Here is a 14216-nt window from a genome sequence, read left to right on the forward strand (position 1 = left end):
CTGTTTCTTAGTATAGATGGAAACAGTGAAACAGAAACTCAATTCTGTCTATTTTTTTGATTTATTTATTTATTTTTATTTTTTTGAGACAGAGTCTCACTCTATCGCCCAGGCTGGAGTGCAGTGGCGCGATCTCGGCTCACTGCAAACTCCGCCTCCCAGGTTCATGCCATTCTCTGGTCTCAGCCTCCTGAGTAGCTGGGACTACAGGCGCCCGCCACCATGCCCAGCTAATTTTTTGTATTTTTAGTAGAGACGGGGTTTCACCTTGTTAGCCAGGTTGGTCTCGATCCTGTGACCTCGTGATCTGCCCGCCTCGGCCTCCCAAAGTGCTGGGATTACAGGTGTGAGCCACTGCGCCTGGCCTCAATTCTGTCTATTCAGCCTCTCCTACTCTCGATCTCTCTCTCTCGCTAACTTTCTGTTTCTCAGCTATTTTAGAAATTTAGGCTGGCTTTGAAGGCCCTCATATTTATTTTATTGTTTTCCAAAATCACTTTTTTGTTTGTTTGTTTGTTCGAGATGGAGTCTCACTCTGTAGCCCAGGCTGGAGTGCAGTGGCGTGATCTCGGCTCACTGCAATCTCTGCCTCCCAGGTTCAAGCAATTCTCCTGCCTCAGCTTCCTGAGTAGCTGGGACTATGGGCACATGGCACTACACCCAGCTAATTTTTGTATTTTTAGTAGAGGCAGGATTTCACCATGTTGGTCAGGCTGGTCTCGAACTCCTGACCTCAGATGATCCGCCCTCCTCGGCCTCCCAAAGTGCTGGGATTACAGGCATGAGCCACCGTGCCTGGCCTCCAAAATCACTTCTAATTCACTGAGGGTATCACAGACTACCCAAGGCTGGCATGGAGAACCTCTGCATGTTAGGGAGCATCATCTGTTTCCTTAACTTGCTGCTATGACCTTGCAGGTGATTAAGATTTTCGTCTGGGTAGCTGGAGTTTTATTGACCACACACGTGCATTCAGGATTCTAACAGGTGTGTTCAAATGGGCCTCTTCCTTTTATTTTCCCTAATTCATAAATGCCTACCAATGTATGATTGTTTTTAGAAAAGGCAAGGTGGTTTTCATTTAGTTTCCTTTTCCCCCAAGGATATTTGGAGAAGATAAGAAAAAGGTTGTCTCTGGAAAAAATAAGGTTGTCTCTGAAAATGTGAAGTGGTTGCTTATTAATGGCAAGTTGTAGTGTAAAAGATGAGCTTTGAAGATCTTGTGAACTGGGTTTAAATATCCTTTCCACTTTACTGGCTTTGAGTCCTTGGAAAAAATCGTTTTAACTCTCTGAACTTTAATTTTTTCATCTTTGATATGAAGAAAATAATACCAACTAGGGCTGTTGTGAGAACTATATGGCAGTATAGTGAAAGTGAAGAACCTCACACACTGGCATACTGTAGTGTTAAGTAAATAGCAAATAACTATTATTATTGGGGAAAATGGCACAGTGTTACATACTCTGGAGTAAAGGTATGGAAGCCACCAAATAAATGTGGCATAGGTCCCTCAAGGACCACATTTATTTCTTGGTAAGAAACATAAATATGATTTTCATGTTAAAACCAACCAAGATTCTGTTTACTCTCCTACATTTTTGCATTCTTGAAATGAAGCATGATTGCGAAGAACACTTAGACTTCTTTTTTTTTTTGAGATGGAGTCTCGCTCTGTCACCCAGGCTGGAGTGCAGTGGCGCGACCTTGGCTCACTGCAAGCTCCACCTCCCGGGTTCACGCCATTCTCCTGCCTCAGCCTCCCAAGTAGCTGGGACTACAGGCACCTGCCACCGCGCCGGGCTAATTTTTTGTATTTTTAGTAGAGACGGGGGTGGGGAAGAACACTTAGACTTCTATGAACTTGGTTAGAGGCTTGTATTCTGTACATTCCACCATCCCCGCCACCCCTGGGCCCAGGTGTGGCCTCTCTTTCCTTTACACGCCGGCAGGCTTCCAAGGAACAATCTGGGAAGCACTAGAAAGTAGGGCTGTGGCCAGCGCATGCATGCAATATGTGGGTAGATTATAGCTTAAGTGGAAGTCACTTTCTAACATTAGTGAAGAGGCTGCATTGTAATGAAGATCCCGCCAGAGATGCCATCAAGGGGATTACTGGGGGAAAGGCATGACTTGGCCACTCCTCACACACTTCCCAACTGTAAGAGCCCATAGGCTGTGATTCCTCTCCACGTGGCTTCCTCACACACAGGTCTGCGGATGGGCACTCAGGAATGAGTGGAAAGCATGTACTTGGATTCCATAAATCCCAGGACACTATCTCCTTCCAGCATGTCATTCTGTGATTGCCGTCACAGATCACCCTAACTCCAGTCAGACTTTCGATGATACCTCATTTCATGTCAGGGTAGTGTTGAGCTGCAAGTAACAGAAAACCAGGCATAAACGAACAGAGTTTATCTGCCCTATAGAACAAGATGTCTGTGTTCGCCCTCGTAGTTGCTTGATGGCTGGGAAACTCCAGTTATGACATTCAAGCTCAGAGGCCATTGCCCAGACATTTAAGGAAAAGCCAGAACGGAGGGAGGACAATACCACCAGACACCGGCTTCTGTTTCTCTGTCTCTTCTTTACTGCTGTGTCCAAACCACCCCAGAACTGGGGCATGCAACGACCATCATCTACATGGGGAGGCAATCTGGCTGGCTCAGCTGGCCGGTTCTTCTCTCATGTGGCTGTGCTTGGTTCTTGGAGGTTGGCAGACTGGATCAGCCTCTGTGAATGGGGCACCAGGACCATGTGCCTCTCATCACCCCACAGTTTCACTTGGGCTTTTTCTGGCCAGCAGCCCAGCCGTGTTTCCAAAGGAGGGCAGAGGCACGTTCTGCTTCTTGAGTCTCAGCCTCAGAACTGGAACATTGCGTTGCCTCCTTCTATTGTCCAAAGTAAGACACGTAGCCAGCTCAGCTTTTAAGAGGTGGAAAAATAGATCCCATCTCCTGATGGGAGGCGCTGTGCAGTCACAGTGCAAAGAGATGTGCACCCAGGGAGGGCTGAAGATGGAGGTCATCAATCTGCCAGGGACTTATTAGCCAAAACTAAAACTGGGAGGTTGGGGGCTTTTTTTCTTTCCCCTTCTCTTCCTTCCTTCCCTTCTACCTTTTCCTCTTCTCCTCTCTCCTTCTCCTCCTCCAGTTCCTCTTCCTCCCCTCTTCTTCCTCCTCTCCCCTCCCATTGCTCCTCCTTTCCCTCTTCTCCTCCTTTTCCTCCTCCTTATCCCTTCCTCATCTTTCTTCTGTACTCCTCCTTCTCCTCCTGCTCCTGCTTCTTTTCTTCTGAAATCTTTACCAGACCCTAAAATAAAGACAGGCCAGGGAAGAAAATGCTGCAAAACAGTATTGGGACACACCACTTTGCAGTATCTCATTCTTGACTTTGCTAAGAAAGTTCTTGGACGGATATCCCTACCAGACTCTCAAAAACCTCAGCCCTGCTTCACTCTTATTGGCATATCCTGGGAGGCATTCATCTTGATCCAGGCAGCCCTCAGAATGCCACTGGGTTCCTGTTGAGGCATTAAAGGGGCTTAAATGATACAGAAAGTATGCTTCTATTCTTTCCCTGCCCCTCCCTGCCATTGAAATGTCAGTCACGGCAAAACCTTGCAAAGTACACGTGAGTACAAAGTGGCTGCTTTGCTTCCCTGTAGCTTTTGTAACTGTCCTCAAAAACACACTCTGTGATAAGGTATGAAAGGAGACCTTCAAAAACCCACATATAATAATACTCTCCTTTAGGATTTTTACTTGAAAGTGAAATGATTTATAAATGGCATGTAGGCAAATATCAGTCTGGATGCAGAAACTCGCTGGCCACATTGGTATTTCAGTGACTATACATATTCTAAGGCCAAAGGCGGTTATTATTCACAAAAGAAAAAAACAGGCCGGGTGTGGTGGCTCATGCCTGTAATCCCAGCACTTTGGGAGGCCAAGGCGGGTGGATATTGAGGTCAGGAGTTTGAGACCAGCCTGGCCAAGATGGCGAAACCCTGTCTCTACTAAAAATGCAAAAATTAGCCGGGCATGGTGGCGCATGCCTGTAGTCCCAGCTACTTGGGAGGCTGAGGCAGGAGAATCACTTGAACCCGGGAGGCGGAGGCTACGGTGAGCTGAGATCGTGCCATTGCACTCCAGCCTGGGCGACAAGAGCAAAACTCCATCTAAAAAAAAAGAAGGAAAGAAAAAAACAAGGAATAAATTCATGATCCAAAGTTCATAAAATAATAGGAAGCATTTATTCAGCATTATTTTGTGTTCTGGTAGTATACTAAGTATTTTTATATGATCTAATTTCATCCTCAAACAGTCCAATGAAGTAGGAAATATCCCCGTTTTATATCTGATAAAACTGAGGCACAGATAATTGAAGTTAGGGATCTTCATTTGGAGAATCAGGACTCAAATCCACCTCCATTTGACTTCAAGCCCTTGCTTCTGACCATTAGAACACACCACATTCTATTTATTTATAATCCATAGTGTGAAAGTAATTATAAATGAACCTAAAATACAATTTATGCTTCATAAGTATCAGCTGACAGTCTTGACTCACTGGGCTTATGTCCCTGTGTGAGAGCCAAAATAATTAAAACCCAAATGAATTTACAATTACTCACAAGCTGTAATGACCATGGTGTTGTTTAATGAAGTAGAATGCATTACTTAAGCCAGATGATTATTGATAGTTTTAAAAGGTGTAAACAAGATCTTTATTAATGAGGTTGTTCATTCACTATGCCACTTATGTCTATTAAACTACATTGATAGGTCGAGGCTTGGCTGTGGATTTTGCTATTTTTCCTTATTGTTTTGTTGTTGCTGTTGTTATTTTTTTGCTATAGGATTTTGGTATTATCTAACAGGTTAGTGTTTTCCAAACCGTATTTCCTAGGAGATGGCCTCTGTTATGTTTGCCTTAGTGAGTTTGAGCTGCTAGAGCAAAATACCGTAGACTTGATGGCTTAAAAAACAGACATTGATTTATCACAGTTTGGGAAGCTAAAAGTCCAGGATCGAGGTGATAGATCCATTGTCTGGCGAGGGATTGCTTCTTGGTTTACAGATAGGCTTTGTCTCCTTATATCCTCATGTGGCAGAGAGAGAAAGAGAGGGAGATATTATTTCTCTCATGTTTCTTCTTATAAGACCACCAATTCCATTTGGGGGGTGGGCTCTACCTTCATGACTTAATTATCTCTCAAAGGCCCCACCTCCAGATAGCATCACATTGGGCATTTAGTCTTCAACATAGGAATTTGAGAGGTGGGGACCCAGGCATTGAGTTCATAGCATTGCTCATAGATGTCCCATGAACAAAAAGGGTCCCAGAGTCAAGTAAATTTATATAATGTAATATTCATTAACATTTAAAGTATATTTGTTTGTTTACTGCAAGGCATATTAGAGCCTTTTACACATTGTAATCTGCATGGTGGATCTCCAAGACAGCAGTATTATTTGCATGGTTGGCCATACTTACTTGAGATGATGTGAAATGTGGAACTATTTAGTGGCTGGTCCATCTCATCTCATAGTTGTTGGTCGAAATTCACAAATGTCTGCAGAACTGTATGGATCTCAAAATCCACTTATGAATATAATAATGTGTAATGCATTTTAAAATTATTTTTAGCCTTCTAAAAATCATTGTCATTTTGAATGAAAATTACTTAGATTTTAAATCTTTATTTATTTAGTAAAAAATAAATAAAACATAATTTATGTGTTGGCTTTTAAACACCAAAGAACATTCATTATATTCTTTATGTATATTGACTATGTCAAAAAATACAACATATCCTCACTTGAATATTACTTCAGACTTCTGGTCTGAAGTCAGATTCAGGAAGGACATAGTAAAACTGAACTGGGGGAGAAAGCTAACACTTTGGGAGTGTTTACCTGATGTAAGTCATTTTTATGTCTGACTTAACCCTTTCACAACCCTTTAAGGTAAGTATTCACTATGCAAACACAAAATCTTCATCCCAGAGAAATCAAAACTAAGTTTACACAGATAATAAAGTGAGAGTCAGGATTTGAACCCAAAACCATCTGACTCGAAAGCTCATACTGTATTATTTTAAAAATCAAATAAAATAATTAAAATAAAATTATATGAAATCTGCCATTTGAAAACAGATATGATTGGCAAACTGACAACTACAATAATTATATTACTTCCATGAGACAGAAAATGCTAAAAGGAGATAACAGTTCATTTATATTAAACCATGACTGAGAAACTAGTCTATTCACCAGAGTCTAAAATGAGGGAATATAAGCTTGACTGGGTTTTTTCAGAAAGATCAAATTATTAATGAACAAAACAGGTAATTATTAACCAAATTACCACCAAGAGATGGTTGATTCCGAAAACACAAGTAGGTTGAAGAAGTAAATGGATCCATTACTGGGTAATTTATGTTTCGAATTTTTGATTCAAGATTATGTAACACACCATCCTCACTGGCAATGCACCCTTTATTGCCACCTGATAACCAGCTAGACAGTGTTTTGTATGGGGAGCACTTGGCCTCACCCTGGGGTTCTGACAATCACAGCGGACATTCTCCAGGACAGCGCTGGCCTTTTGGAGACCGGGGACAATTTAGAGATGCAATCTTCACTTGGACTAGGATTTAGCTAAGATGCAGCCTTCTGATGCAGGCTTCTTCTCCTGAAAACAGCTGTGCTTTACAACATACAAAACAAACATAGAAGGCTGCTTTGGACCATCTTCTCAGCAGAGCCATTGCTGGTAGTTCGGTCATGGTAGGAACAGAGCTTCTGGAATTTGAGCTAGCACTGGAGCCTTATTGAAGCAAAGTGATTAACATATCAGAGGTCAGGATGTATGTGTCCAACTGAATAAATTCTGTCCCCATTGTTATCAGAGAAGAGATCTAGGAAAATGCTTAGTCGATCTAGGAAAATGCTTAGTCCATTTTAAAGGGAAGTTAATAAGGAGATGTACTGAAGGTACTTGGTCAGTTTTAAAAGAAGGTAAAAGAAGTACTCAAGGTACTTGGTCAGTTAGAAGATAGTAAGAAGAAACACACATTCGTGTATCTTGTGAGCGGAGGTACATGTGGAATACACCTCACATGTGTTCTTCCCTAACCCTCAAACTTCACAACAATCGCCTTCCAAATTTTAGAAGCAGGACAGAATATGTCAAAAGTAGCACCAAAAAATGTGAAAAGTAAGTAATGGTTCTTTATGCTCCGTGGGTTTATTTTTAATTGTTATGACGGAGAATTTTTTTAAAAAAAATCTTGGTGTCCAAGTTTTGATGGTATATCATTTGTCCCATCTCTAATTGGCTGGAACTGTGCTGTCTCCACTCCATACAGGGTAAGACATGTTATCATGGTAGATACTTGATCAGTATCCTTTTTCACTCCATTGCGTTGTCATGAGAGATTTCTTTGTTACATTTCTTCCCACTTACCTTCTTGATCATCTCTTCTTACTTTTTTGTTATTTTTTTCCTTCTGTTTTCATTCTGCACCCTGCCCCTCAACAGCACTTGGCTTGATTCTTAGCCTCACCACTTAATGGCGATGAGATGCTTGGCAACCCTCTTAACTAACACCTTGGAGACTATTTCTCATATATAAAAGGGAAACAATAACTCTGTCCACCACACTTTGCAAACTGTAAAGTGCTATCTAAATATAGGTTTGGTATCATGGCTATCATTGCCCTATCCCCACATTCCCTGCATTGGCGTAAGCATATTCCTGGATAAGACTGTGCATCATTTGGTTTGTTGAAAAGGCTGATGTGAAAGGAATCACCTTTCCCTACCACCCCACCTGCCTACTGCTGTCATCACATTGTTGTGTTTATAATGAATTTGTTCTTTTCTTTCTTAGTTACTTGGGTCTTGTATGGTCTGTGGAGATCATTTTATTTCTATTCCATTTCCATCTGCTCACCAGTTTGTACTAATTGAGGTGCTGCCTGTCTCTCCATTCCTCTGCTTACCTGGCACTAACTGAGAAACTAATCTAGTCTGTTCTTTCCACTGGAAGATGAGAGGCTTCCAGGAATGTCAAGAATGTGTGATTAACATGGACACAGGAAGGGGAACATCACACACTGGGGACTGTTGTGGGGTGGGGGGAGCAGGGAGGGATAGCATTAGGAGATACATCTAATGCTAAATGACGAGTTAATGGGTGCAGCACACCAGCGTGGCACATGTATAGAAATGTAACAAACCTGCATGTTGTGCACATGTACCCTAAAACTTAAAGTATAATAATAATAAAATTTTTAAAAAAAGAAAACAAAAAAAAAACATACCAACAACTGTCAATGTATAGTTCCTTTCTTAAATTATATCCTTTAATAAATATAAAATTACAGAAAATTAAAAAAAATGTGTGATTAAGTCACTAGGTTTAACCAGAAGAAAGGACAGGAGAGATAGGCACTGAGAAGGGAAAAGTTTTAGGACAATTTGGAGGGTGTTGGGGTAATTAGAAAAAATTCTTCAATGTTATAAATTCACTAAAGAGATGTGGTTAAATTTCTGCTATAGTTAGATTACGTTGAGTGGACTGTTAGGAATTTAGGGTGGCAGTGGAAATGCTTTTGTGTGGCTCTTAAAAACAGCATGCAAAGATTTCTTGAATAAAGATAGCCAAGGAATGTCTTATTTCTATGCCAAAACCACCTGTAAAAATAAGTACTCCAAAAAAGGTAAGCTGTACATTTAATCAGATAAAAGCATTCCTTGGTAGGGAGGGGGTACAGAATAATAGAAGTGACACTGAACTAGGATTGGGAAGATCATCCTTTGCATTCCATTTCCACCACCTTTTCCCTGGATGGCCTTGACCAGCAATAACAATCATACAGTGCTCTTCAAATTATTTTGCAGTTTTGTGTTCATGATCTCATCTGAACCCAGCCATGGTTCCAAAGGTGAAATAGAAAAAGTACAAGGGGCCGGGTGCGGTGGCCCACGCCTGTAATCCCAGCACTTTGGGAGGCTGAGGCAAGTGGATGGGCTGAGGTCAGGAGTTCGAGACCAGCCTGGCCAACATGGTGAAACCCTGTCTCTACTAAAAATACAAAAATTAGCCGAGTGTGGTTGTGGGCACCTGTGATTCCAGCTACTTGGGAGGCTGAGGCAGGAGAATCGCTTGAACCCAGAAGGCAGAGGTTGCAGTGAACCAAGATTGCGCCACTGCACTCCGGCCTGGGCGACAGAGGGAGACACCATCTCAAAACAAACAAACAAACAAAAAGTACAAGGAATTCATCCAGGCATAAGCACTGCCCCCACTGGACTGGTTGTGTAACATTAAGGAGGCCATCAATCCCTGTAATCTTCATTTGCCCCTATTCATGTAAAACATTGAATAAAGCATTCCCACATGGTTATGTGGAGGATGAAATAAGACCGCGCCTATAAAAGTACTTTGCAGTCTCCAAAGAGTCGCACAGCAGTTTGTAGGATTTTATGAACACAGGAGAAATTTTAGATCTTCCAGTGGTAGAGTTTTTTGTTCCTACAAGAGAAACTAAGTTAAGCAGCAGAGGCACATATTGGAATAACATCACATAGGTCACAGGCTCCATAGCAATACTGAAATTCCAGGTTCAAAAAACATGCAGGCATTAATAGAAGGAAGGGGTCAGAACTGAATCTGTAACACGCCACAGGAAGGGTGAGGTTGGGCACTGCTGTTCCAATAGCTGGCCCCATTGTCACCGCCACTGGCCCCAAGAGGAGATGACGCTGCCACCATCCAAATGAATTCCAAATGATCACTTGCCTTATAGCGACATTGGCTCTAGATTCAAAGTCCTGGGGGGAACCAGTCAATTGGCTAAGATTAGATTACCTGCCTACACTCTGGTTACCAGGATATTGACAGAGGGTATGTTTGACCCTTCCCAGCTTCCGTAGCAGGAGGCAGGATTCTGTCTCTTACCTTTCTTGGGACTTCTCCTCACAGGAAAAGAAAGGGTACTCAGATATCCATGTCAGGACTGTATGGGTTAAATGGCCTATTCAAGAGACACAGATTATTGCTGGCGGGACTGAAGCCCATTTCTCCTCATCCCAGTCTCCTAGACCTTTCACCATTTTATGTGCCTTCATTTCAATTTGTTCAGTCTTGTAGTGGATATTGAATCTCTCCTGTATACCCTGTTCTATGGCAGCGTTCCTCTACCTCTCATATTCTGAGATTTTATGATTAAATGTTTCCATATAACATTTTCAGGTGATAAAGTACTGTGTTAAGAACATTGTTTTCACAATGAAATTTTAGAGATCCTTAAATTTAAAACGAAGATTACTATCAGACAAATCCTGCAGATTCAGCAGAGGCATGGCTGAAAAAGATAATTTGTTCAACAAAAAGAAAGAGGAAATAACAGCACCAGGGGGATTTCTTGGGCCCCATCAATGTCTACTGTTAAAGTTTATTATATAAACCAAATAAGGGGTTGTACAGTTCAAGGGCTTACAGCTCATACCATGAATCTAGAGGCTGGCTGCCTGCAGCACTGCCTGGGTCTTGTACTCCAAGCCATTACCATTCGCTGTCTCCATTTTACCCATATCCAGCACCAAGACATGATACAGCCACGAGGTGGGAAGTGTGCAAGCTTTGAGAGTCTGTTCAAGGCTGACATCCATATAAAATAAAAATGGAACAAGCATACTTTTCCCTCAGAGGCCTTCTGTCTTCCCTCAGTTGTTGCCTGATTAGAAACAAAGAGGAGTTACAGGTTCCAGTAAGATAGCAAATCCTAGGCTGAGTTTCTTTGCAAATGGAGCATGAGGCAGATTCTTAGGTGTTAGGAGTAGATTGGGGAGTACGACTCCAGGAAAGCCAGAGTGTAGAAAAAATAGGAGTGAGTCAGAGAAGGCAGGGGAGCAAATTGAAAGGGTTATCTCACTGCTTTTGTAATAAGCACAGTTGGTTGCTCAGTTTCTCAGGATGTTTTCAAAGAGGCTGTCTGAAACCACTGCATCTCTGAATAGTCCATCTTAGGGGAGGAGGGGAGAAGAATTATTATGTCAGCTCTCGTTCCCTTTTGGCCAAATTTATTCTGTGTGATGTCAACTCTCTTGCACTTTTGGGTTTATCTCCTAGCCTCTCCGGCAGCCACCTGGGAAGCCAGATCCCAGGATAGTAAGGCTAGCACCTGTGACATATGCCACACTCTCAGGCTGAGCATGTGATGAAAGCAAGCAGTGGCATTCCCCATCTCTCCACCTGCAGCCTGACTGGGCTGGTGGGGCAAGGAACTGCATGCGTCAAGAGAGCCCCACAGTTGTCACATGCCTCCGGAGCAACAAAAATGAGAGGCAAGAAGGATGCACAGGGAGGTACAAGACCATACCTGTGAGTGACTTGAGGGACCTAGACAAGCCACTACTGAGCCCAGTCAGCTAAGCCAGTGGAATACCAGGAAGGAGGGCTCAGAGCTCAACCAAGATTGAGACATTCCCCCGTACCTACAAGAGTACATCTAGGCCAGGTGCAGTGGCTCATGCGTGTAATCCCAACACTTTGGGAGGCCAAGGCGGGCAGATCACTTGAGATCAGGAGTTTGAGACCAGACTGGCCAACACAGTGAAATTCATGGTAGCGTATCTCTACTAAAAAGTACAAAAATTACCAGGGCATGGTGGCGCACGCCTGTAGTCCCAGCTACACAAGAGGCTAAGGCACAGAGAATCGATGGAACCCGTGAGGCAGAGGTTGCAGTGATCCAAGATCCCGCCACTGCACTCCAGCCTGGGGTAACAGAGTGAGACTCTGTCTCAAAAAAAAAAAAGTACATCCAGGCCAGGAGATCTTCACAGACTTCACAGAGACTTATCAGTAGCCTCAACAGGAAAACGGCCAAGGGAATCCAGGAAGGAGCATGAGCTGGGTTAGATACACCAAGATAGCTTGAAATCCCTTAACCTATGCACACCAAAAATTGCTAGGTAGATTAAAATGCATGGCTACAGTCACTAGAAAGAAGGGGAAATTCCTAGATTCCAGGAAAAAAGAAAACAGAGGGAATTAAAACCATACCAGTAAATGTCTGCATGGGTTTTGTAGCTATAAAAGGAGTGAGTGCTTTTGATGCCAATAACCTACAGGTTTAGATTTTATCTCCCATATAGAGAAAAGACACAAAATTTTGGACCTGAGCAAAGTGGGAAGCATAAAACAAGAACCCTCAAAGGATTGCATTTCTGTGTAACATGTGTGTGTGTGTGTGTGTGTGTGTGTGTGTGTGTGTATGCCAGTAACATATATATATGCCTGTAACATATATATATATGCCTGTAACATATGTATATATATATGCCTATCAGTGCAAGTCAGTGACAAGTAAGAGCTCTCGCTAACTGCAACTGTTTGGGGAAAATTTTTTTTTCTGGAAATCAAACCCAGGGCTGCATTTCTTAAAGGTCTCAAGTCTGATTTTTATACTGTCAGGGAACCATCAAGGTCAAAGTGAAAATATATCACAAAAGAAATAATAAAAAATTGATTCTCTGACAGTGATATTCCCAGGGTGCTCAGTAGAAGCAAAAGCAGAAATATACTAGAAAGGCAAGCCACAGAATCTCTGAAAGAAAAAAGAACATTCCACAAAAGATCAGTTCACCATACAGCCACCAAAACTGCAAAATAAGTAAGACTTCTAGCACTTGAACAGAAGAAGCTGAAAAGGAACATAAAAAGTGTATTTAAAATTGTTGAATTGTAATTCAATAAAAATGTAAAGAAAGGGATTCAAGCTATTAATAAAAAAATGAAGATCCTATTAAAAAAACAGGTAACTTTGAAAAAGAACCAAAATACAACATCTAGATATGGGAAAAGTAGTAAATAAAATTAAAAGCCCAAAGGATAGATTACGGAATGGATTAAACACTCCTGGAGAAAGAATTAGTAGGTCGGAAGATAAATGTGAGGAAATTAGATTGCAAAGCAGCAAGCAAGTATAAAAGAAAAGATTAGGCTAAATAGTTTAGAAGAATGTGTAGATCCCACATATATCTGATAAGAGTTTCAGAATGAAAGGACACAGAAAGAATATGGAAGAAACAGTCTTTAAATAGATGATGGTAAAGTACTTTTCAACATTGATGAATGATCATGGAGGAAGTGAAATAATCAAAATCCAATGTCACATGTAACATTTTAAAGCAGATAGAAATTAATGATAGGCTTCTTACATAGAAATAAATTCAGACTGGCAGCTGACTTCTCAACATACACGATAGTGCCAGATGATGCTCTCATGAGGCAAAATTACCATCAACATAGGATTTTGTGGATGAAATCATCATCAACCATCAATTTATAACCAGCTAAACTATCATTCATGAGATGACAAAATAGATACATTATAACACCAATAAAGACTGAGATATCTACCTCCATCAACATAAATAAATCTCAAAACATAACACCGAGAAAAGCAAGCTGCAACAGGATATGTACAATACTATTGGCCTACAATTATAAAGCCCAATACTGAAGTATCTACTCTTTGTGATTTAAAGTGCAAAGCACAATTAAGAAAAATACAACCACACTTAAGATGGTAGTTACTGCTGGATAGGATAGAAGGGAAGGAAAAAGCAGTGGGGCTTCACCTGTAACTGAAATGTCTTATCTTTTTTTAAAATAAAAAAAACAGGCTGGGCACAGTGGCTCACGCCTGTAATCCCAGCACTTTGGGAGGCCGAGGCAGGTGGATCATGAGGTCAGGAGATCGAGACCAGCCTGGCTAATACGGTGAAACCCCGTCTCTACTAAAAATACAAAATATTAGCCGGGCGTGGGTGTGGTGGCGGGTGCCTGTAGTTGCAGCTGCTGGGGGCTGAGGCAGGAGAATGGCGTGAACCCAGGAGGCAGAGCTTGCAGTCAGCAGAGATCGCGCCACTGCACTCCAGCCTGAGCAACAGAGTGATACTCCGTCTCAAAAAAAAAAAAAAAAAAAAAGAGGAAATGACAAAATATTAACATTTGTTAAATCTAGATGTAGGCACATGGTATCTGTGATTTTCTGTCCTTTTTATGTGTTTGAAATCTTTCAAAATAAAAATTTTTAAAGAAATAAATCTATATCAAATAGTAGAGACACGAAAGCAAAGGAGAAGCAGGAGAAAGACAAAAGAGGTAACTCAGCATGGTGAGCTCTTGA

General features: G+C 41.7%; 1 protein-coding gene and 1 long non-coding RNA gene across 3 annotated transcripts in view; one reads left to right on the plus strand and one right to left on the minus strand.

Moving 5' to 3' along the window:
* SHISA6 (shisa family member 6) overlaps window positions 1-14216 on the plus strand; it is a 321052-nt gene that overhangs the window by 169683 nt on the left and 137153 nt on the right. The window lies entirely within an intron of this gene.
* Window positions 10711-14216, minus strand: part of LOC129051013 (uncharacterized) — a 174333-nt gene continuing 170827 nt past the window's right edge. Inside the window, exon 3 of the long non-coding RNA XR_010137924.1 lies at window positions 10711-10754. This is a non-coding gene — a long non-coding RNA (uncharacterized LOC129051013). The remainder of the gene's footprint in view (window positions 10755-14216) is intronic.

The sequence above is a fragment of the Pongo abelii genome, chromosome 19 (assembly GCF_028885655.2).
Source record: "Pongo abelii isolate AG06213 chromosome 19, NHGRI_mPonAbe1-v2.0_pri, whole genome shotgun sequence".
Lineage (NCBI taxonomy): Eukaryota > Metazoa > Chordata > Mammalia > Primates > Hominidae > Pongo > Pongo abelii.